Source organism: Cupressus sempervirens, chromosome 11 (assembly GCF_028749045.1).
Source record: "Cupressus sempervirens isolate cs-2001-9-10 chromosome 11, ASM2874904v1, whole genome shotgun sequence".
Lineage (NCBI taxonomy): Eukaryota > Viridiplantae > Streptophyta > Pinopsida > Cupressales > Cupressaceae > Cupressus > Cupressus sempervirens.
In genome coordinates, this window is record NC_143128.1 from 761308623 (window position 1) to 761333895 (window position 25273).

Genomic DNA, 25273 nt, shown 5'->3' on the forward strand with positions numbered 1-25273 from the left:
AAAAACTTTCAAAGGCATTTCCAAGCTCACAAAGATTAAATCTATTAAAAGTCACAACCACAAGGCTACTAGAAATGTGTGATAGGAATGAAGACTCTCAAAAATGTGCCTAGCCCTTGTTAGCTTCGAATCAGGTAGGTGGACCATGGCTCTTGTCAATTAAAAGTGTGAAATTTCTCAAATTTTCAAACATAGTTTAATAAGAACATTCAATCTCACTAATCTGATAAAGAAGTAGGCCTATGCTCTCAACTCTTTGGAGTTGATTAGAATGCCCAACCTTATGTAAAGATCAGTTACAGTTGAACGAGGAAAAGAACCCACACATAGTCTAATTAAGAGCCCCCCTATCTTCAGTAGTATAAGGGCTGGTAATTAATCCTTTGTGTTTGTCATGTTTGGGGAACCAAAATAGTAGGGATATGCTCTCACCCTTCTTGAGTGATCAGATTCCCAGACTTGTTTGTGACTTCCATTTCTTGTTCTTCATTAGGTAGGATTATCTATCCATAGAAGGGCTACCTCCTGAGTCGCCTTAGCAGGGCTAGTGAGAGGGATTGCCCCCCAATCTTGTATTCCTAATCGAATGCAAGCCACCTATGTTCAAAACATAGCCTTCCTCTAGTAGTCCCACAAAGGATTGCACCAAACCTCCCTGGCATTGGTGGGAAGCTCTCTATCACAGGAGAGGTAAATCCAAACATAGTTGGAACACTAAGACCCACTAGTCACCAACCTTTAGATAACCTTATCAAGAAGCCATTTTCTTCCATTTTCTAGGTGTGTGTGGTTTTTACATCTTGCATTGGTTCTATTGCTATTGTGCTTGGAAGTGTTTTAAAACTTAATAACAAACACCGGTGTAGATCATAAACCTTCCAGAAGGACAAACCTCAAACCAATATCGAGAAACCAAGTTTAAAATGAAGACGTTGCTAAACAATCCTTGAAATAGTGCATATATTGCATAAAACAGTGCTTCTAAACATTTTTGTAATGCTTTTGACTTTTGTTATGACACATACACCTATAAAAAATGCATATGAGACTTAAAATAGCGCATTTGATTCATGAAACAGTCATATGAATGATAAAATAGCACATATAAACAAAGAAAAAACACATCTGATTACTAAAATAGAGCATTTGAGCATTTCTGTGACGCATCTAAGTAAAAACATGAAATAGAGGCTATTTGCAAAAATGGTACTCATGAACAAACAATAAATTTGGATACCCTTTTTTGTGATGGTATTTTACAAAGTCTGAAAATTTGTGTTTGACTGAAAACATCTTTTGAAAACAAGCAAAGCTACATCATCATCAACCAGACAGTTACCATTACCTCACTTTGCACATTAAGCTAGGAACATTCAGAAACACACATCTGTACTTGACTTCACAAAAGTGAACCTTATTCTATCAACATTGGCAAACGCCTTGTCCAATTTAGCTTGTTGCTACAAACAAATCATGGTCAACAAAAACTTTCACCTTTTGAAGAATGCCTAGAAACTAAAAGAATCCAATTTACCTTTCATGCCACCACGCAAAACAAGTGTCCCAACAAAACCAAAATGGTCGCCCGTACGAGTGAGTGCTAGGATAGCAAGTAGGACTATCAAATGCACAGAATCTCTAAACCTCCTCAAATCTACTACAACAATAGATTGCTCACCAAATACGGTTACTTACGAGTCACCCTTATTCGATCAAAATTTAGAATCCTTAGTTGCAATGGGTTCATCTGATGCATGGGATGACAGAAGTATTGAAACTAAAATTGAAGATTTTCAGCAAAATCTCGAACTTGTTGATATCATGTACAAAATTTTGGAAAAACACAAAGAACAATACATACTCACATTAGCACAATAAGGTGCAAAATTGCCATCCGATTTTGATGTGACCAATATGAAATGAGATGAAGAAGAGTCACCTTTAGACGTAGTCACACAAAAATTGCAAGACTTAGAACTAGAAATGGAAAAGATGAAAAGAGGAGAAACACAACCCGTAGAGTTTAGCCTCGAAAAGGTGTGTCCCCTGCCATTTGATATAAACATTACCTTCACACCCTTTCCTCCAAATGTGTAGATACCAAAGTATGAAAAATATTTTGGCACAATGGATCCACAAGATCACCTGAGGCAATTCTATACGCTAAGCATGGAGTTTGTCCATGACACAACATACTTAATGCATCTATTTCCTAGGAGCCTCAGAGGACAAGCCATGGAGTGGTTCTCCGAACTACCCTCCAATATCAAAAGCTTTGATAAATTGGCCTCTATTTTTATCACCCAATATTCTTACAACATTGAAAGAGAGGTTACAATGATTGATCTATGTAACACAAAACAACTCCTAGGTGAATCATTCAAGACCTTCTTACAATGGTGGAGGCACATGTTTGCTAAATATCATAGATACATACGAGATAAGGAGAAGATAGATATCTTCATCAATAGTCTCTCAAAATCGATGAATTATTGGCTCCAACTCCAAGGGCCTAAAGATTTTAAAACCACTTTAGAAAATGCGGCTAAAGTGGAAGAAACCTTGGTAAACAATGGCATAATTAAATTATCTAAAGATGGTAAAGGTTTCTCCAAAAAATCTACACAAATGCACAATTCCTTTGATCGGTCCACTGATAAACAAAAAGCGTGGTGGAGAAACAATAATAAAAACATCACAAATGATGGGGTAGTTGAAGCCAATCATGTCAAAACTCAAACTCAACCCCCTTTAAATCGATTGAGTCCCAGTGTCACACTTCAACTAAATAATGGCTGCTTGTTTTACCGACGTAGCACAAAGACCCCCCCCTATGTCTAACCAATAAGTGGCTTACAATCAAGCTCCTCCACCACGAAGATATCAATCTTTTGATATACCTAAGGAGTATACACCCATAGGGGTGTCCTATGAGAGTGCTTTACAAACACTTTTGGCTGATGACCTCATCGTGTTACCAGAGGCTAAACCATATGAACCCCAAGTCAAGCTGAAATGGTGGAATGACAAACACATTTGTGCCTATCATCGCAATCGGGGGCATTTGACAAACAATTATTTCACCCTTAAGGGGGTCATCCAAAAATTAATAAATGATGGAACCATTGAAGTAAACAATCTTAGTAATAATGAAGACCATACGTCCTTCAAGAACCCTTTCACGAGTCATGAGAAGGGAGAGTCCTCCAAGGCCAATCAAAATGCACCTCCACAAACCAAGGTTAATTATGTGCACCACTACGATAATACCATTGGCATGATTTCCAGATTTGATGAAACTATAAATGTCATCATAATTAAAGATAAAAATAAAAAACAATCCTCAAATGCCATCACTTGGGGCCAAGCCTCCAAAATTATCCTACCAGGACCAATGACAAATCCTAACCAACAAACTCCAAGTTCCTCCATGCCCAAGTATAACCTGGTTCACCAATTACTCAAGACTCCGACCCACATACTATTGCAAATCTCCCCAAAGCATAAAGGGATACTCACTAAAGCTTTAGTGCCAAATGACTTAGATGTGAGTAGATTCCAAAACACGGTCAGCAATTTAGTTGCTCCTCATTGCGTGTCTTTTTCTGCCCAAGATGACATGTCTATCATACAACCACAAAATTCTCCTTTGCACATAGAAGTATTCATCCATAGGAACCAAGTTAAGAGAGCATTGGTCGATGGTGGGGCTAGTCTCAATATTTGCACTCTCAGTTTAGTGAAAGCCCTCGGGTACGCAGAGGATGTGGTTGACCCAATAAAAAAGATTACCATCAAGGCTTATGATGATGAAGAAAGATCCTCCAAAAGCATGGTCATATTACCAATCAGAGTAGGACCGGTCATGAAAGAAATCGTCTGTCAGGTTTTAGACCTACAACTAACTTACAACATTCTGCTGGGAAGAGCATGGATCCATGACATGCAAGTCGTTCCCTCCACCTACCATCAGTGCCTCAAATTTCCATACATGGGTCAAGAGATAACCATACCCAGAGATCGACACTTTGCCTAGTATTGTAACTCACTTGTCCCTTATAATAGAGAAGAAGCTAATACACCGATAGATGCTAGCAGACAGTCCACAGTTGCAGGCACTTCACACTCCACTAACCAAATGAGCAGCCACTTATCAACATCAACTAAGGGTAAAAATAAAGTGGGTTGTTCTGGTCCTTCTACTCCTCCACCGCCATCATCATCAAAAGATCATAAACAACTACACTATGAAGAAATGGATAAACTAATGAAAGAATTTGCTAGAAAGTGTAAGTTACACTATAAAGGGGTAGGCAAGTACTCAATCTCCCTATTTGATCCCCCACTTTCTCTAAGGTCTCATGGAAAACTGACTTCCACCAAACCATATCATGCACATTTTATCAAAGCAAGTGGCACACCTCCAAACCTAGTGGAAGACATCAGTCAACAAAACATCAACATCTCCTCCCACCTACATGGGAAAGGCTTTGACTTAATGAAAAAGATGGGATACACAGGAGATGGTCCCTTAGGGAAAGGGAAAGGAATCATTGAACCTTTGATAACACAGTTCAGGTCAAATAAATCTAAAGCAGGGGTAGGGTATGATGGACAAGACAAGGTGAAAACCTCTTCCGAAGCTCACCCAAAGCATAGTGATTCTTCCTCTTCTACCTTGGTGTGGGTATCCAAACAAAAGTATAGTTATACCCCAGTAACAACTGATATCATAAATGTGAATTTGTCCCTTTCAAGTTCACATTTTATGGCAAAACTACCCATAAATGCCTCCAGTAACAAAGATGACAATGATTTTTTTAAATGGGAATTTGAGTCTCTATGTAAAGAATCTCTCCATGACAAAGAATGTGATATTATCCATGTACCCACCCCTGATAGTTTGGCTATACAAAGAACAACTCATAGTTCAGGATCCACTTCACTAAGAAATAGAGTACATCAGGATGGCTTAGAAGATGAATACATTGAAGGGTTTCAATTCCAAACCTTATTCCCTGACTTCTTCCCAGTAGAAGTTGAAGATGATTACTATGAGCCCCTTGCAAGCTCTACTTTCCCAGAAACTCTAGAAGAAGTCCATGTCATAGATCTGATGGATACAGTGTATGAGCCATCTAATGAAGTTATGTCTTTAAGCCTTGTTGAACCTTTCCCATACTATGAATCACTTTCCCTAGTCCATCTCAAACTCATTAACTGGGATAAAACCAAGCCTCATCACCTCCCTCATTTTGACACTAACCATGAAGTTTTCATCTACCTTAACACGGTTGAACCATCTCGTCAATGAAGAACAAAAGAAGAGAATATAGTCGAGTCGAGTATCAATCACCTCAATCACACTAGAGTAAGGAAAGCATCCCACAACCTTATTGACCACTACCAAGTTGTGGCTAATCTTGATAAAAAATGGAAACAAACAGAAGTGACGTATCACAAGGTGAAAACCCAACTGTGGCACCTACCGATGGGGTAATTGATACCTTACCTGAACATTCTGAGGAGCGATCTTCTATTTTGATTGAGCCAATAGAACCGATAAACCTTGGCATAGAACAAGAACTAAAGGTCATTTATTTGGCATAGTCCTTGAGCTCAGAAGAAAGGAAGGCATTTATCTAGTTCTTCAAAGAAAGATAGATAAACTTTGCATGGTCTTATGTGGACATGCCCGGCTTAGACCCGACCTTAATCCTCCACCATCTTAACATCTCTCCAGAGGTCAAGCCAGTGAAACAAAAACTTAGAAAGATGCATCCTCATATAGCCCTGTTAGTGAAAGCAGAATTGGAAAAATTAGTCAGTACCAATTTCATTCGGCCTCTAGTGTATGCATCATGGATCTCCAACATTGTCCCCATATCAAAGAAGAATGGTAGCATACACATCTATATCGACTTTTAGGATTTAAACAAAGCATGTCCCAAAGATGACTTTCCCCTCCCTAACATCGACACCATTGTCTATCTCACCAAAGGTCATTCCATGTTTTCACTCATGGATGGGTTTTTTAGTTATAATCAAATCAGAATAGGACTAGAAGATCAAGAGAAAACAACTTTTACTTGTGCATGAGGCACTTTTTGTTGGAATGTAATGCCCTTTGGGTTAAAGAACATTAGGGCTACCTATCAACGAGCCATGACCACTATCTTTCATGATATGATGCATATCTTCATGGAAGATTATGTGGATGACATTCTTGCCAAATTCCATAGTCGAGAAGAACATCTTCCCATACTGGCCAAAATATTCACTCGCCTAGAAGCATTCAAGGTCAGGCTTAATCTCAAGAAATGCACTTTTGGCGTCAAATCAGGCAAGCTCCTAGGATACATTTTCTCGGCCAAAGGGATAGAAGTTGATCCTGAGAAGGTACAAGCCATAATTAGTATGCAACCTCCAAAGAACCTAAATCAGTTACACTCTCTTCAAGGTAGGCTTCAATCAGTTCGTCGATTCATTTCTTAGTTGGCGGAAAAGTGTATACCTTTCACACACTTGCTACATAAAGACATAAATTTTAAGTGGGATGATCAATGTTAGAAGGCTTTTGAAACACTTAAAACCTATTTGATGAATCTGCCTATGTTGGTACCTCTAGTATCACACAAACCATTACTATTCTATATTCTGTAATGGATAAGTCAATTGGAGCCCTCCTGGCACAAGAAAATGACTAAGGAAAAGAACGAGCCATTTACTACATCAGTCGCACCTTGGCCAATTATGAACTTAACTACTCTTTCATTGAAAAGGCTTGCCTAGTCATAATTTTTTCTTCCCAAAAACTATATCATTATCTTTTGACACACAAAGTCAACCTCATCTCCAACATTGATCCTCTCAAATACCTTCTCAGCAAGACAACATTAACGGGTAGACTGGCTAAATGGGTGATGATCCTAAGTGAGTTTGACATTGAGTATGTTGATAGGAAGACAATAAAAGGATAGGCCATTGCTGATCAATTGGCAAATGTGCCTATGGAAAGTTCCAATCCTATCTTAGTTGACTTCCCTGATATGCACATCCTTCAAACAGAGCCAGTAACATGGAAATTTTATTTTGATGGTTCCTACACGCACCATGGGTTGGGTGCCGGTATTTTGTTCATCATGCCACTCGGTGTTACCATCCCTAAATCTTACAAATTGCTCTTCCCTTGCACCAACAACATGGCCGAATATGAAGCTTTGGTCTTGGGTCTCAAGCTAGCTTTTGAATGGAAACTGACAACCCTAAAAGTTTATGGAGACTCCCAGTTAATCATCAATCAAATTACTCATACTTATCAGACAAAAGATGAAAAATTGTTTCCTTATAAACATATAGTCGATACACTTAAGGCATTTTTTGTTCACATTACTTTTGAACAAATTCCCAGAGAAACAAACAGAGCAACAGATGCTATGGCCACCTTGGCCTCCTTACTTCAACTCCCAGAACAACACGAGTGGTATGAGTTCCTAGTGGAAGAGGTGGTTCAACTCAACTCGATTCCCTTATCGTTTGCAATCTAAATGCCCCCAATTCCCTTTGGTATAGTCCCATTATCACTTACCTCTGTGATAACACCATTTCTTCTAACCTCTCACATAACCAAAAATGAAATTTCATTCACCAAGCCTCCCATTACTCCTTGGTGGCTGATACGCTGTATAGGAAAGGTCTTGACGGTACTTTATTTAGGTGTCTTGAAAAGGATGAGTCTAGAGTTGCTTTGCAAGAAGTCCACGTAGGGATTTGTGGGTCACACTCTAGTGGTTTCACATTAGCAAAGAAGATTCTTAGAATGGGCTATTTTTGGCCAACCATGGAAAAGGATTCTATTGATTTTGTCAAAACCTGCAAAAAATGTCAAATCCATGGTAACCTTGTTCATGCACTATCCTAAGAGCTAAATCCTTTGGCCATGCCATGGCCCTTTTACCAATGGGGTTTTGATTTGATTGGAGCCATCCATCCACCCTCTTTCGGTGGGCATAAATGGATTATCAACGCCACTGAATACTTCACCAAGTGGGTTGAAGCGACATCACTTTCTGACTCTACCAAAAAATAGATATCCTCTTTTATTCTCAACCACATCATTTGTTGGTTTAGCATACCTCATGCTATTCTCATAGATAATGCCTTGTATTTTAAAAATCAAATAATTGATGAATTGTGTGAAAAATTTCACATTATACACCATTCTTCCTCAATGGCCAAGCAGAGGCTACCAACAAAACCATCATCAACATCCTCATAAGAACTGTCAATGATACTGGCAGGGACTGGCATTTACAGTTGAACCCTGCCCTTTGGGCCTACAGGACGAGTGTTAGGACGCCTACAAGCGCAACACCCTTCTCCTTGGTCTACGACTGTGAAGCTATTCTCCCTTTAGAGGTTGAGATCCCATCCTTGAGAATTACTCTTCAAGACGTCCTATCAGATGAGGATTACAGGGTGGCCCATCTAGAACAACTAGAGTTGTTGGAAGAACATCAACATACAACACATGAACATCTCAAAGTGTATCAGAATAGATTATCAAGGCATTATAACAAAAAGGTCAAACTTTGTGTCTTTCAGATTGGTGACCTAGTGCTTAGAGAAAATCCTAAGAACCAAGTAGCAAGGGAAAAGAAAGGAAAATGGGAGGCTAACTGGATTAGCCCTTACCTTATCACAAAATCCTTTGGGACTGGTACTTACCGACTTTCAGATTGTGATGGTACAAAATTAGCAGAACCTATCAATAACATCCATCTCAAATGATTTTATGTCTAAAAGCTTTGAGAAAAACATCAAAAATACCAAAAAAAATCAAAAACATCAAAAATAAATAATTTAAAAAAAAAAAAAAAAAAAAAAATGGTACAAACGAAGTGAGAATGCCACATCTAGTTTGAAAAGGGGTGAGACAATGCTTTTGGACTTCCCTAAAACAACACAAGACCTTCAATGCTGAAAAGGGGCTACAGTTGAATGGTTGATTTTCCATCTTTGAGATAAATTTTGGTTCTTTGTGGCTTTCCATTGCAATTAGTCAAAGATAGCAATAAGAGAAAGGGGTAGCATTTACAGTTGAATTATTTGGAGGTATTTGGAAGAACATTATTTGTTTGTTTGGGGTTGAGAAGCTTATAGCCTAGGCTAGAGTAGTCTGTCAGGCTGGTATTCATTCTAGAATTAGTTTCACACATACCCAATTGAGAAACATTTGTGGGTTATAGTTCTAAAGTATTTTGGCATTAGATTTGGATTCATAGCAGCAAAAATAACCAGTATGGTAGTAATAGTAAATCAAGGGAAATAGAGCTTGTAACGACAATAATAATAACAATAACAAGAGAAAATCAAAGCCCTTTTCCTTGATGGAATGTACACATCAGTGGAAATAGCTAGCGTGACAGCAACAACAGGGAGCACAACAAATTCAGCAACACATGGAGTCTGATTATGCATTGAGATACCATAAACATGAATTGCAGGAAAATCAATGCACATTTGCGCCATTCACCTTGCCCAATAATCTCCAATATTTATTTTAGCCCTTAGTTAACCCATTTGGCATCGTAAACTCCTTTATTGCCTCTTTAGGTACCTCACGTGGTCTTGGTTACCCCCGTATTCCACCAAATCTCACTCGTATCCTCCGTTTCACCCCCCCAAACCTAAAATTCATCCAAAAAAATCCAAAAATCATCCAAAATTATCAAAAAAATTCAAAAATTGTCCAAAAATGCCAAAAAAATCAAAAAATATCTCAAAACTATCAAAACAATTCAAAAAAATCCAAAAATGCCAATTTTTTTTAAAAATAGCTTAAAACTATGGAAAAAAAAAAAAAAATCATCCAAAACTATTAAAAATAAAATAAAAAATCATCTAAAAATAGCAAAAAAAAAAATCACAACTAGCCAAAGGCATTCAAAATAGGGGCAATTCCTATCAACAACACCCCAAAATTTTTGTCAATTTCTCAATTTGGCTATCCAACAGGCCATCAGATATTTGAACCCCACATGCCTTGCTGATATTAAGAAGCAATGTAGTAATGTCCTGAAATATTTTGCAGGACTTTGGAAAATTTGGCACAACGCGGATAGCGCAAGAGGTGCCCCCGTTTCCCTCCTCTTGTCAAGAGCAAGAATTCCCCATGCATCATTAGTCTTATTTAAGTTGTAGTGGCCACAATTAGTCTAGCCTCCTTCAACAAATATGTCAATGCTATCTTGAAAGCCTAGATATCCGTCAGACTCTTTCATCCTTATATAGCTAGGGGCATAGAATAAGTAGGCGTAAGCGTGAGAGCTTGGATCCCCTTTCTAGCGCCTTTTTAGGCCTTAAATACTTTTTTAAGGCTCCACTGTCCTTTTTTTGCCAAAGCACCTTTTGAGGCCCCTCGAATACCTTTTTCAAGGTACAAGCACCTTTTTAGGCCCAAAGTGTCCTCTTTGGCCCCCAAAGTGCCTTTTTAGGCCCCTCAAATGCCTTTTTCATGGCCCAAAGTGTCCTTTTGGACCCCAAAGCACCTTTTTTAGGCCCCTCTAGTGCCTTTTTCAAGGCCCATGCATCCTTTTCAGACCCCTCCAATGCCTTTTTAGGCCCCTTTAGCGCCTTTTTCAAGGCCCATGCATCCTTTTCGGACCCCTCCAACACCTTTTTAGGCCCCTCAAATGCCTTTTTCAAGGCCCAAAGTGTCCTTTTGGACCCCAAAGTGCCTTTTTAGGCCTAAAACGCCTTTTTAAGGCTCGTCAAACGACTTTTTCGGCCCAAATGCCTTTTTCATAAGCCTCGAGAATGTCTGTTTCATCATACACCTAGAAAAACATCCCCACATTGGCTTTATTCTCATCTATAATGGTTCTTAATATACACACAATCGTTCTCGCCTACCAATCATGGTTATCCTCACTCTACGAATTGTATTGTTCCCACTTTTACAAGAGTCAAACCGTTCCAACATTTATCACAAAAATACAAAAACATTCAAATATCTACCAAACATCCCAAAAACATTCAAATATCTACCAAACATCCCAAAAAACATTTAAATATGAATACAAAACCACAAAAACATCCAAATATATTTCAAAAATACCAAAAATACACATGACAATGCATTACGACCAACATTAGTTGCTCCCTGGCAGAACTAAACAAACTTGATACTATTTCACACAATTGGAAGCATGCTTGGTCTGCAAATAATGATTTCCTATGCTATCATGTGCTTTTAGTGCCTCGATGATGTACTTGACTAGAGGTACCAGGATAAAGTCATGTTCTTTTATTGGTTTTTCACTATTTTATTTTAGAGATCCTGTGGTTTTGCACATTATTAGTGTCCACTTATAAGTGCCTCCTCTCCTGTGGAATGCCATGTGTACCTCAACCAATTTTGTGCGATATCTTAGGTGAGATCTTTTAACTAACATGTGACTATTTGCATGCCTATTTTTTTTATTCTATGGCTATAGCTTCTAGTTCTTAATGGTTGTCATGTTTTCTTGTACATTGTTCCTCTTTGCTAGTACTTCTCAGCGTGACATAGTATTCATATCACTATAGCTAAGCTAGTGGTGGTTGTACTTTGTCATTTTTGTTTTATTACACGCTCTATGATGACAATTAGTTTGCATCTCTTTAAATAAAAAAGTGACAGCTAGTTGCATTCATTTAGTTTGCATATTCATCTTGGGTTCCTTTGCACAAAAATGGTTGGCACATAAATCAGGATAAAATTCACAAATGTTAGTTCACAACTTAACGACTGGTTATCAAAAGTGGACAACAACATCAACATCATGATGAGCTCCTAGCACACCACTCTCATAGACTTCGTCTCTTCACAATATTCACACTAGCATTCATTTCATTCATATCTCATCCCATCACACTCTATCCTACCACATTTCATTACATTCATATTACCAAATCACATTTTCATTACATCATTAGTAACATCGCATCTATTCTACCTCATAATCCATCTACATTAATCATTCCCATATATATACACATCCGCATCCACTGCTACCATAATCATCACATCAGATCATCACATACATACATACTTCCATGATATCTCAAGTGCACAAGTCCAAACATAAAAAAACCTCAAATATCTCATATATCAAATAGATTGAATCATCAACATCATAAGGTCTCAACACAAAAGGGTCCTCATCATAAATGGCATACATGCTTTGCCAATAAAATGATGCTTCACAAATCAAAACTATGTCACAACACCTACATCATCTATTTGTGTCTGATATGAAGATCCCTTATCACTGGGGGCACTCACCTCATCTCGAACAATCAAACACTGAACAATGACATCAATTTTTCATCACAAGTGATCATCCTACATCAATCAAATCTCAACATATAGCTAATCAGCTAATGGTTCTATATTGAGCCAGTTATTTGTCCTACTCTATATCCTGAGATGGACATGTTAGTTTTCTCTACTCTGTATCCGGAGGGGGGCACTTTTTCTATGTATCAACATTACTTGATTGATTCTACCCATCACTTTGTGACTCGACCTTCCCTACCAAAGGTTCTCATCAACATTTTCAGAAATAAAATTGGAACGTCCCTATTTTACACATACATTTTTTCCAATTTCATTTATGAGTGGGTAGTATATCCATATCAAACCAGGGGCATCCAAACCGAGGCATTCAAGTTGGGGCATCAAATTTTTTTGAAACATAAAAAGCATCCTACCCCAGCCAAAATTTTTCAAACATCAAGCCTACCAAAACCAAGGCATCCAAACAAAACTATTGCAACACCAAATCAATATCGCAACCAAATCATCAAATCAATGACAATCAAATCATCAAATCAACGACAATCCAATCACCAAATCAATGGCAATCAAAACATCAAGTGAGCGACAATCAAATCATCAAATCGTCAATAATCAGATATCAATGAACATACATCCAATCATCAGAATTTGACCTAAAATCAGAAAATCAAGATAGTCTTTGAACTAATATGCTTCACATATTAGCTCAAAGAGGGGCATTTGTAGACACCCAAAAATTGGCAAAGACCTAAATCACACAATTCTGATCAATCAGCGCAAATTAAATAGAAAATCATCTATCAAATTAATAAAACCTAAATCAACTTCAAAAGAGGAGAAAAACAATTCAAACTCATAAAATGAAATTCAAAAAAAAGGAGAGGGAAAAGACAAATTTTTGAGAATAAATGGAACTTTTATTAAATCAATAAATCCATTTATTCTCACAAAATAAAATTCCTCCTTTTATATAAAGAATTAAAAGAAATCCAAATTTAGCCACAAATCATGACTTTTGGGCTCCTCCTTTTGTCTCTCATGAGACATTTTTGTTGAAACTAAAAGTCATATTTAGCCATAAATCATGACTTTTGGGCTCCTCTTTTTGTCTCTCATGAGACATTTTTATTGAAAATAAAAGTCATATTTAGCCACAAATCATGACTTTTGAGATCCTTCTATTGTCTCTCATGAGACATTTTTGTTGAAAATAAAAGTCATATTTAGCCACAAATCATGACTTTTGGGCTCCTTCTCTTGTCTCTCATGAGACATTTTTGTTGAAAATAAAAGTCATATACTTTGTTGAAAATAAAAGTAATATTTAGCCACAAATCATTACTTTTGGGCTCCTTCTCTTGTCTCTCACGAGACATTTTTGTTGAAATAAAGCCTTATTTAGCCACAAATCATGACTTTTGAGATCCTTCTCTTGTCTCTCATGAGACATTTTTGTTGACATGAAAATCACATGGAGCCTCCAATCAAGACTTTTGAGCTCCTTTTCAATTTCACTTCTACCCACCAAGTGAAAAGGTAAAACCCAAATTCTTACCCCAACCCCTTCTAAAATTCTATAAATAGAAGTAGAATTCAAGAGCAAAAGAACCCAAGTCTTAGGCATTTGCATTATAGGCACATTTTGATTCATCATTTAGCAATCTTATTGTAGCATTTTCATAGCATTTTAGCATTATTTTGTGTTATTTAGCATAATTTATCACTTGTTAGTTCATTGCATATTCATTTTTTCAGCATTCTCCCATTCCAGAACTGTCACTAAGATGCTGGTTTGAGAGCTATTTTAGTAGTTGTAGTTAGGGAAACATGAGACGCTCGTAGAGATTACATTTTGATGATGATATCTTGGGTTTAGTTTAGTTCATCGTCAGTCCATTTGCATTCTACACTAAGGTTTCATGAATACACATTCACATTGTGTACAATAACAATGAAGGAAACCTGCAATATGAATGTAAAAGTGAAAGTAGATGGTTGTGTAGAGAGAAAGAGTGTTTGGGTGAATGACCAAGAAGAAAGAATGAGATTATACAGAGAGAAAATGCATATAATTTGAGGGTTATTTAATTCACTAGATAAATTATGTGCATGACTCTCAATACTTTGGGCATTATAAATGTAGGGTGGTAGGTTTGTAATGTTGATCTACTTTGCAAATTCGCAAACAAGAGCACACCACACAAACATCTTACGGCATGTGCACGTTTAGAAAAATTAGGATTTTATGTGTGGATTCAAGCTGAATGACAAGCTGATGAGATGACAAGTATAATGAAGGGTGACATGATTTTTGTCTTAGGATAGAGTGGATAAAATGCATAAATGGTATCTTATATGGGGTGTAAAATTTACAACATTATATTTTTCCCCCACTTTAGTGAGCATATTGTCCATGGGAGGAGAGTGTAAATCTAAAGTAAGGATGTCCTAGCTAATTTACTTGTAGGAATTATATCACATGGAGTTACCCCCAACTGGGAATTCCTTATGTAATGCAAAGTTGGACCTAGCATACTCAAGTATGATAGATGATGAATTCACTTACAATAGAGATCACCGATAGACACATCAATATGGTTAGTAAGTTGTTTTATGCCAAGTCATATCATAGGGCATTTTTTGATATGCTTTGACATGTGTATCAAATTATAGATGCACTGGCATGTGTAGGGAATGCTAGATAGGCATGTGATAGGGTGGCTTATATGGTGCATTGGCATGCATAGACAATGTTAGATAGGCATGTGATAGGTAGACTTTGACACAATGCACTGACATGTGTAGCATTGAGCTAGATAGGTGTGTGATAGGGAAACTTAAGATCATTGCTAATATGTGTAATGTTAAGCTAGATAGGTGTATGATAGGGAAAGACTTGAGACATTGATTGGTGGTTTATCCCCTACTAGGTGAAGTGATGCTAAAATTTAAAAAAATTATGAGAAAAAAACTTGTGTTGTAGAGACATTGCTAGATAAAAGAAAAATAGAACATGCATACAATACAATCCCCCTTGGGATGGACTATGTTTCTCACAGGGGAGCATAGATAATTCAAAGGAAGGAATGGGATGAGATGGCACAGAAATATATCACTAGATGACACATTTTTCTATCACATCCTACACAAATGTGGGGGGGGTGGGGGGGGCTCATTGAACTAGCATAAAAACCCACAAGCATGAAAAAAAATCCACTCCCAGGGGATATCATCACATTATTCATAATATAGATATAAAGAAATACACATGAAGACAAAAAAAAGGAAATTTTTTGGGTCAACATGAAAGGGGTGCTCATATGCCCCCAACACTTTGCATCGTCCCTAAATTCAAAAATTAAGATTACGAAGCATATAAGAAAAATATGGCATATAAAATAGGTTTACGACATGAAACCTCTCATTTCCAATTATGAAAGTGTACAAGGGTCCTTTGGGAGGAAACAATAATAAAAGACACATACAAGGGAACATGTACAAACACATTCTAATCTACATATGTAGAAGCAACTCTGAACCTCACATGTCATCCATCATCAAATCATCATCCTCCCAATCTCGATCATGTGGGGAGGGAGGTCGACATTGTAAAGGAAGTCCTAGGTGCTTCACCAGGCACTTTATAGCTCCTCATTCAAAATCTCTACCATGGCAAGTGAGAGAGATCGTGTAAATATTGTTATCAACATTGGAACTGTAAGAATTTGGTATAGCTCTGATACTATGTAAGAATTTGCCTAAGCCAATAAATCAACGCCAAGATCAAGAAGCTTAGTAGATAGCACAAGAGAGACAAATAATGATCAAATGAGAATCTCAATAATGATCAAAATAATAATGGATATCAGATAATTGGATTAATACATAAAAAAAGTGCCTTTTATATAAATGCAATTGATATGACTAGGAGTCAGCAAAGAGATAAGCATAACAACTAAACAAATGTCCACCAAGACTGGATTATCCTCCATTGTGCATGAATGTATGTGCAACAATGAGAGGATAAGAATGCAAAGGTGTATCTCGTAAAGAGATGTAGTAGACAACATGTGCTCAATTGGAGTGCAAACTATTGTGTTGTCTACATGACAACTCATGAATATGCAAACTCCTAGGTGTCTACATGACAATTCATATGAATATGCATTATCCTAAGTAAACTTAAGTAAAGTGTAAATAGTAAATACTTATTTACACCAGCATGAATATCTTCTAGAGAGTCAAAGATGCAAGTGATGGTGTTTTTAGGGGAACCACGTGGAAGTATTGATGAAGCATCCCCTCCAGCCTATATGGAAGGAGAAAAGATGAACTTAGGAGAAGTCATAGCTTGCTCCACTAAAAGAATTGATGTAGAAACCAGGTCTACAGTAGTAGAGTTGCAATATTTGAAGAACCAGGCCTAGCTCAAGATTGTGCTTACAAGATGGATGTGCGATCCTTTGATCTATTGTGGAAAGCTTTAAGATGTCTAGGAAGCTAGCATGTTGATGGTAAGATGAAGCAGGAATAGTTGAAGTGTGCATGAATGTGTTGGAGAAAACTTGTGTGTGCTACATGTTCAATGGTTTAGAGAATAAAAGGCTCTCTAGTAAATAGTTGATTAGAGGAAATTCCTATGACAAAGAAGTCAACACCTAGACCCTCTTGGCATGAGGCTCGATAGTCACTCTCAATGCAATGAGAAGGAAGAAAAATATTGCAAAATGTTGGGGAGTTGTGGAGATGGGAGCATAGCTAAATGGATATGCTAAAGTGGGAACAAAAACAAGCCTTGAAGATGTCATATCTGCCTTCACCTTAGCCTCTCAAGATAGAGCCCTCTCTTACCTATGTCTCTTACACTCATGCACAAGCTTATTATAACGCTGATGTGGGCTTGGATGAGATGGCTATAGAGGAGTAGTGTCATCCTACTCTATAGTAGAGATCAAAAATATTGTAATCAACACTATGGATGGTCCCACCAATGGAGTAGGAGGTAGGGATGATGATCGAGGCACAAGAGGCTCAATCAAGGGTGACCGTCCCCTTTTTTCCCTATGAGTAGTTCAAGTAACATGAGGTTCCCTCAAAGGATGAGTGGCGAGTTCCAATGGTGATGGTTCTATCTTATGGGGTTTCCTTTCCTAACCATAAAAGGGTAAGGCTATGCATCTCTATAATGATTGAGATGACTAGAGGTGGATGCACCTTATGCAACATAGGTACCTTTCCTTTGTCCACATGTGAAGTGGATGTGGTAACTAAAGACACCACTATAGGCTACATAACCTTAGGCAACCATGGTAGCTTCCCATGGGGTGCATGTTTTCTCTAATCTCCTAATGAGGAAGGGGTATAAGAGGTAGCACATTGAGACTTGTGAGAGGTTTGGACACATTAGACAACCGTGATGTAAAAACTTATTTCTACAGCCTTATATGCTTGAAAGCTAGAATTGCATCATCTTAGTAGGGACACAGGGGCCCAATTAGCGTGGGAAAAAAATGATAGTACCCTCATGTGGGAACTTAAAAAATTTATGGGCTACAAATGGACAAATCCCACAAAATTCAGTTAGGGAATGCCCATCTTGACCCAAAAGAAGTTTGATTTAGGAATCATGATGAAGGTTGAGAAAACTGCCATAGGCCCTACTTCAATGGTCAGGTTGGTTGATTCCAAGGGTGGAAAGGACATTCAATTATGCATATGATTGGTGACATCACACTCATCATATTTGTCATGATTCAAGCCATTCACAAAGAGGACCTCCTATGCAATTATGTCGATTGGGCTTGAAGGATCCACTAAGGCATCTTTGATGGTGATGTCATTGATGGAATCTGGAGCATACTAAGAAGAAGGCTTTCCACTATAAGGCTCATAGACAGAGGAGGATGATATGGTTGACTTAGGAACCCTCCAAGCTTGTTGGGAGATAAATGTGATGGTCACCATATTCACATACAAGTTATGAACTAATGATGGAGGACATAAGGAGGAGGTTGTGATGAAGTTGGACAAGTAAGGCAAGAAAAGATCAATAAATCTCATTGAAAGAGTGTGGGAGAAACATGGGGAGGAGGCTTTTTGCTGCTTTGTGGACTTTAAGAAAGCCTTTGACACCATCTTTAGAAATAAGATATGACATATAATGGAGGAATTGGAAGTACCAAAAGAATAGAGAGTTGTTGTTTATAAGTTGTATGAATGGGTAAAAGCTATAATCATAACTAAAGAAGGCGTGTCAAAATGTTTTGGGAGTGACATTGGAGTAAACTAGGAGAGTCCTTTGTCACCTACTTTGTTTGGACTTTATATTGATAAGTTAGAATAATGGCTAAACAAAGTCAATGTAGAAGGAATTCAGGTAGCAAGCTATGTTATAAGACTTCTTCTTTATGTGGATAACCTTATCCTTATTGCTAAAATTGCCCAAGGTTTGAGGGAGCATCTGAATAACTTAGAATCCTTTTGCTTGGAGGTAGGGATGGACGTAAACACCTCAAAGACTAAAGTCATGATATTTTCTTTAAAAAAAAAGGAGCAACATACATTCATATTTGAGGGCTACTCCTTAGAAATCGTGGAAGAGTACAAATACCTATGAATTGACTTCCATTGTAGATTAAGTTCAGAGACTTGCAAATCAAAAAGACTACAAGGTGGTTGGAAGGCCTCTTACCTTCTTCAAAATATGTGTAGGAAGGTAGAGCTATGGGATTGGAAGATGAGGAAGACTTTATTTAGTCTTTTGGTGGTCCCAATAATTTTGTACGGATGTGAAGTTTGAGGAAGTAGTGTTTCAATCCACAAATGGCAAAAAATAGAGAGGATATAAAAACACTTTATCACTTCTAACCTCAAAATCAAATCAATAGTTCCTCATAAGATTATTTTAGCATAGGTGAGCATGTTCCCAATGGAGGCGTTGGCAATTATTCACCTCCTAAGCTACTTAAAGAAAGTGGGAAATATGGATAAGCAACACTGGCCCAAAATGGGGGTTGATGAAGAGTGAGAGCGAAGGAAAAAAATTGTGGAAGAAGCAAAACAACAAGTGGCCAAACAAATGGAACATCAATTCCCAAGAGTGCCCAGGCACTAATATAGAGATTAAAAATGGGTGTTAGAGAAGTTCAAGTTTTCCATGTGGATAAATCAAATAGGTAGAAAAAAGCCTACTACATCAAGTAACTTAATCCCACATGGGAACACAGGGATAAAGAATATTTATGATCCACAATTAAAGGAAAGTCAAAATCTTAATTGCTCAACTGAGAACCAACTCTCATCATCTACGTTGTGAAACAGGTAGATGGAAGGTTCCTAAAAATTAGTGGGAAGAAAGGATATGTATGTTTTGCAACAAAGGTATGGTGGAAATTGAATGACACTTTATCAAAGAGTGTATCACTTATGAAGATATTTGTAAACAACACAAGGATACATTACAGGTGAACAACATAAAATAACTTTTTGATAAGACGAGAATCCATAAGGCGACTACCTTCTTAATTCAGATCCACAAAAAAAGGGACAGCCCGAAGAAACTACAACAACTAGAGTGATCAATCCTTAGTGTGGTCTCTTAGACCATGTGATCTCGTGGACATAATTAAAACATTTCATTTCATTTCATTCAATATAGATCTACAATTTTCTATTTTCCTTGTCAACAAACTTATTAGATTTAGGCTTCCTCTTAGTAACTTTGATTATTTCCCCATCGATGTGGTCTTACACTAAGTGGTGAAGGCATACACAACCCTTTATGTCATGACCATTCATATAATGATATTGACAATATTTCAAACCATTTTACCATTGACAATAGGGGAAATTATTAAGAAGAGATATGATCTTTTCTAGGGTTACCAAGTTGTCTTTTAACAACTTTTGTAAGACATAAACATAGGACTCTAAAATTCTAGTGAATGCTTAGTTCATCTGTGGGTTTATTTTGAAACAATTCTGCACAATTTTTTAGAGGAGGAAGTGTCATGACATTGGCTATGACGTTGTTCTTTTGAGCTCCCCTGAAGATAGAGGTCTGTTATAAGCATTCGTAGAACAATCCCAAAACTAAGTTACGGTGTGTTGGTAATCCATCAATGCACTACAAAGGCATGTGAAGTTTTGATACCCGATTAAGCACAATTTCTCCCTCAACATTGATAATAAATGATCGATGAACTTCTTATAGAGATTGGCATCTAGTATGGCATAAGGCATCCTCCAAGAGATGGATTAAAACCTTGAGATGAATTATGTTACCTTCTTATCAAACCTTTGTTTACAATGCACGAGTTTAGGTGTGCTAATCTTTCTCCCAATGTTAGTCTGGAAGCAAGTGAGGAATGCATTCATCAGATGATCAAAGGTCTCGATAGAACGATTGGGAAGAGAATTGTCCATTTCGTGGTAGTTCCTTTTAGAGACCTGGAAAAAAAATTAAGTAGTGTATAGTCCATAATGTGGTATTATGTACACAAAGAAAGGAATTAATGTGGGTTTGTGGATCACACACATTGTTGTAACTTTTGGACTTAATGGATTCATTTCCTTGTGGCAATAAAGCACTCAACACTTGCATAGTTAATGGACTGCGATGATAGAAGAGAGCTAAAGAACTTTTGGTTGGTCACAGTCAACAAGCTGACCAATTCTTGTTATAAATAGCCTAGATTTTGCAATATGGTATTCAACACTAGAATAGAATGTGGTGGAGAAGGAGGGGAAGATAATCCACTATTTTTCGTTTCTTTGTCACTGACTCTAATGTTAGCAATAGTGTTTTGCAAGCAAAACCTAAAAGCATTCTTATTTATGGTAAGGTCGAGTTGTTCTCCAGTGAGGTTCGAGTGTGTTCTCTCTTGATTAGGAGTGGGGAGAGGTATATTCTATTGTACTATTTCTCCTATTGTAAGGATCACTTAATGAACTTCCTTGTATGATACCAAAAAATCATTTAAGTTATTATTAGCATCCCTTGCCTCTCAATGAATACCTTTTTTCTTAAGTAAAGTCTCAAACTAATCCAAGTTCTCCTCCAAATATTGACCTTCTCAAATTCAATCCTAAGAGTTGAGTCATGATCCATTACTAGTGGTGGTTCTAGTGGAGAGTTATTGGGTGTGGTATGGTGAGAACTTGATCCTTGGGAACTACTTAGCCCTAAAAATTGATCCAAAAAGGACATGAGAACCACTAAGACCATTCGCATCCATGTTTTTAGAAAACATTGGTACTAGTTTAGTGGGACTATATCAATTAGTAGGGATTCTATATCTCAAAGACGTCCACAAAAAAGCTCTTATTAAAGTTTGGGTTGAAGAGCTAGTAGGGCTTTACGCACTTAGATATTGACAAAGACATTTGTTTACATAGGTTTAACCAAAAATGTGGGGAAGAAAGAAATGCCCAAACTTTGACGTTGACTAGGACCTCAAGCGATACATGATTCCCTTCTAACACCCCAATAAGTAACTGGCTAGAAGTGTAAGGTAGATCAAACTTAAGTTTGTAGAGAACTTCTTGGTTTGATATTATTGGTTGATTAAGGGTGATTATGAAAATGTGAGATTAATTTATTAAGGACCAACCAAGTGTATGTGAATTGATTTAAGATCAATATAATGTAAGTGAAAATGTGTTTTAAGTGTGAAATTGTTTAAATGTGAATTAAGATGTTAAATAATAAGATCAAACTATTTAAACTACAATCAAAGATCACAGATTAACTACAAAATATTTGAGTTTACTAAGCTTACATATAACAAATTATAATAAAACATCAAAAGTATAATATTAAATGATTAGTGGATATAAAAAAATCATAGTTACTTTTGTGTTGTCCATACTACTCACTTTAGTAGCGTCATTAGGACAAGTCTCTATGCGACTGCTAAATTTTGGCTAGTAGCAGCAATTCGTAGAGGTGGTGGCCCCATAATTATGAAATTTTGTTGCTTATTTTTTTTATTGTATTTTTGAATAAAACTGATAACAATATACTTTGGACTAAAAAGTCACTAGGAAAGAAATATGTGAGGTCACATAGAGTTTTTCCATGTTATTTGTGAGCCCCCCATTTTATTTTCAATGCTTAATTTTAATTTTTAAATGATAGTCCCTCCTCTAATGGCAGGTTCCCATGCGGCTGCTAGGCTTATTTTGTTTGGTAGCCAGTGTTCAAATTTTTAAGAAAAAAAATGTGGAGCAAGTGATCTCATTCAAGCACAATTTTACTACTTATTTCAAAGAAGTCATTAATTTGGATGTAAACTTATAGCAAAAATTCAGAGGGAGAATTTGATGGAAAATAAAGGAGAAAAAATTAGGTGGGAACTAAAGAAGGGAAATAATTTTATGAAGTTATCTGTCATTATTTTCAATAAGCAGTGGCTGCTTATTTTTGCCTTGCCCTACCTATTCCCCCCTTCTTTAACACAACTTATCCCATGTCCCCATGCGATTGCTAAAGTCTCATTTGTGCTTAATAATAAGCATAAAAGTGTCCTCATGCTAGGTTTTTAATTAGCACAAATGATAATTTGGAATCTTCTACTATTTTAATGGAGCAACCAATGCTTAAAAATGAAAAATAAGTTTGCAAAAGGAGGGGCTAAAATAAGAACCAGTGAAAAATCACACTTCGCTCCACATATTGATTTCCCTCCTTATTTGCTTCATATTTTTCCTCTAAATATTATCTAAAAACAATATTATTTAATTTTGTTTAAGCATACTATTTGTAATGGCTGCTAAAAAATAAGCTCCAAATTGTGATGATCATGGGGCCACCAACTCCACAAATTACTCCTAAATTTTTTGAGCAATAGGTGCTAGCCAAATTAAGCTAAGAAACTCCATAGGGACCTGCTTAGGGTGCTTAGGGCGGGGTCTCATGGAGGGGATTAGGCTATTATTTTCAAGGAAGGAGGATTCCTATTAAGAAGAAAATAAATTGCTAAGGATCATTTGGAATCTTCTCCCAGAAAATAAGAGCCCCTATAATATAGGGCTGCATTTGGTGAGACTTGAGTTATCTCGACCACCTTTTGAAGTTGAGTTATCTCCATTATTTCTAAAATTTAAATTCCTCCTCCAACAAAAATTTTAGAAGGAAAATTCATAAGTCTCAAACTTCCTTTAATTAGAAATTCATGGGCCACCAGGTTTAAAATATTCCTAACACAATTCTGCAGCATCCACTCAAAATTTTTAGGAATCCCCCCTCCATGAGATCCCACCCTTATTTTTATTTGCCACAAAAAATTAATTTATCATCCCATAAAATGCACTTAATAGTCACATGGAGACGTGAGATTATTTTGTGCACAAAATTGTGAAGTGTTTATGATCAATGTGATTTAACTTAAATACATCTTTCATAAGATTTGTTCCCTAAAGAAAATAACTTTGAAACAAGAGCTCTGGAGAGCTCAAGTCCTTGACTTATGCAAGGGGTGACTTTGTTGAGATCATTGAATAGATAAATTAGATTTCAAATTCTAAGTGAGCACATTAAATAGAAAAATACGGTTACTCATAAGTTTTCATTTTTAAGAAGGTAATTTTTTTTTCCAAAAAAACCTTAAAGATTTGTTTCTTTATAATTTTCTTATTTTAATATTATTAAAAATCTTCTCCAAAAAAATTTAAATGAAAATAAGATAATTTTGTTGACCTAAATAGATATAATTTAAAATAAAAGTATCTTTTTTAAATTTTAGACAATTTATTGACAATTTTAGACAATTTTGGTATTTCTATCCCTTCTAATTTCAGTATTTTTGAAGTTATTACTGGCTTTATCCTTAATGCTAGAAAAGATGTTAATATGTTTTGGGATATTACCTCATCTTACATTTTATGGCAAATTTGGAAGTGCAGAAATGAAGAAAGGTTTCAAAATATCCCCAGAATGCTTACTGAGGTTTTCCGAAGTCTCACTTATTTTAAATTTTTTTTGCAGATTCAGATGACCATGAAAATCAACAAGGCTAAATTCAAAAGGCTGCTCAAGGCCGATCATGCTACCTTTTTTGTGAATGAGGTTAATCATGGATACTTCTGGAGGCTGCACTTGGATAACATACATGCTTTCAATCAAACCTTTAGTAGGTTTGGCAATGAGATTAAAAGAAGACCTCACAATGCTTCTAGTGAGATGGTTTACATGCAGAATCAAATTCAAGATTCGAAAAGCATGGTGTGGATGGATGGCCCCTTGGGCTGGATAGCTTGGGTGGACACCTAGGCTGATGAGCTTTACTTGGTGTCATGGTCTATGATTTTGTTCTGTTGTTTTGTTGTATATACTTCATTTTTGATGGTGTTAGGCTTGGCCTCTGAACTTTGATTCTCTGTGATCTCTTGTAATTTTGATCTCCTTATTTCTAATATAAAAAAGTTTTAGTTCTTGTTTATGAAATATTAAAAAAATTATGATATCATTTTAATTTTTTTATTTCAATGCTAATAATGATCAATTATATGAACCTCTAAAAATTTGTGTTTAAATCACTTTACATTCATAAAAATTTCAAAAATATCAAAAATATTAAAAATGAGTATATTTATAAATATATTAAACTATAATATTACAATAAATAAATTAAATCTAATATTTATATTTATATTTATGTTATATTAATGATTGTTTGATTAGGGTAAATAAAATTAAAGAATTATATTCATTGTTTTGAATGGTGGTAGAATTATTTTGTAAGTTTTGCTAAGCACTTTTGGTTCATTTAATTATTTAAAATTAAAATTGAAATGTAAATTGTCAAAACTTTTAGTTTGATTAATTAAAAAATATTTATTTTCACAAATATATTGGCCGTAATAAATTGTTGGATGCTCAATAAATTTATTATTCAACTTATTTTGCCATATACCGAGGCCCACCACATT

The 25273-nt window shown here is 36.4% G+C and overlaps 1 long non-coding RNA gene across 1 annotated transcript; it reads left to right on the plus strand.

Annotated features, from left to right (window-relative positions):
* LOC149531833 (uncharacterized) lies at positions 1-24788 on the plus strand. Its single transcript, XR_016359273.1, has 2 exons — positions 1-134; positions 24330-24788. It is a non-coding gene; the product is annotated as an uncharacterized LOC149531833 (long non-coding RNA).
* The last annotated feature ends 485 nt before the right edge of the window (positions 24789-25273 follow it).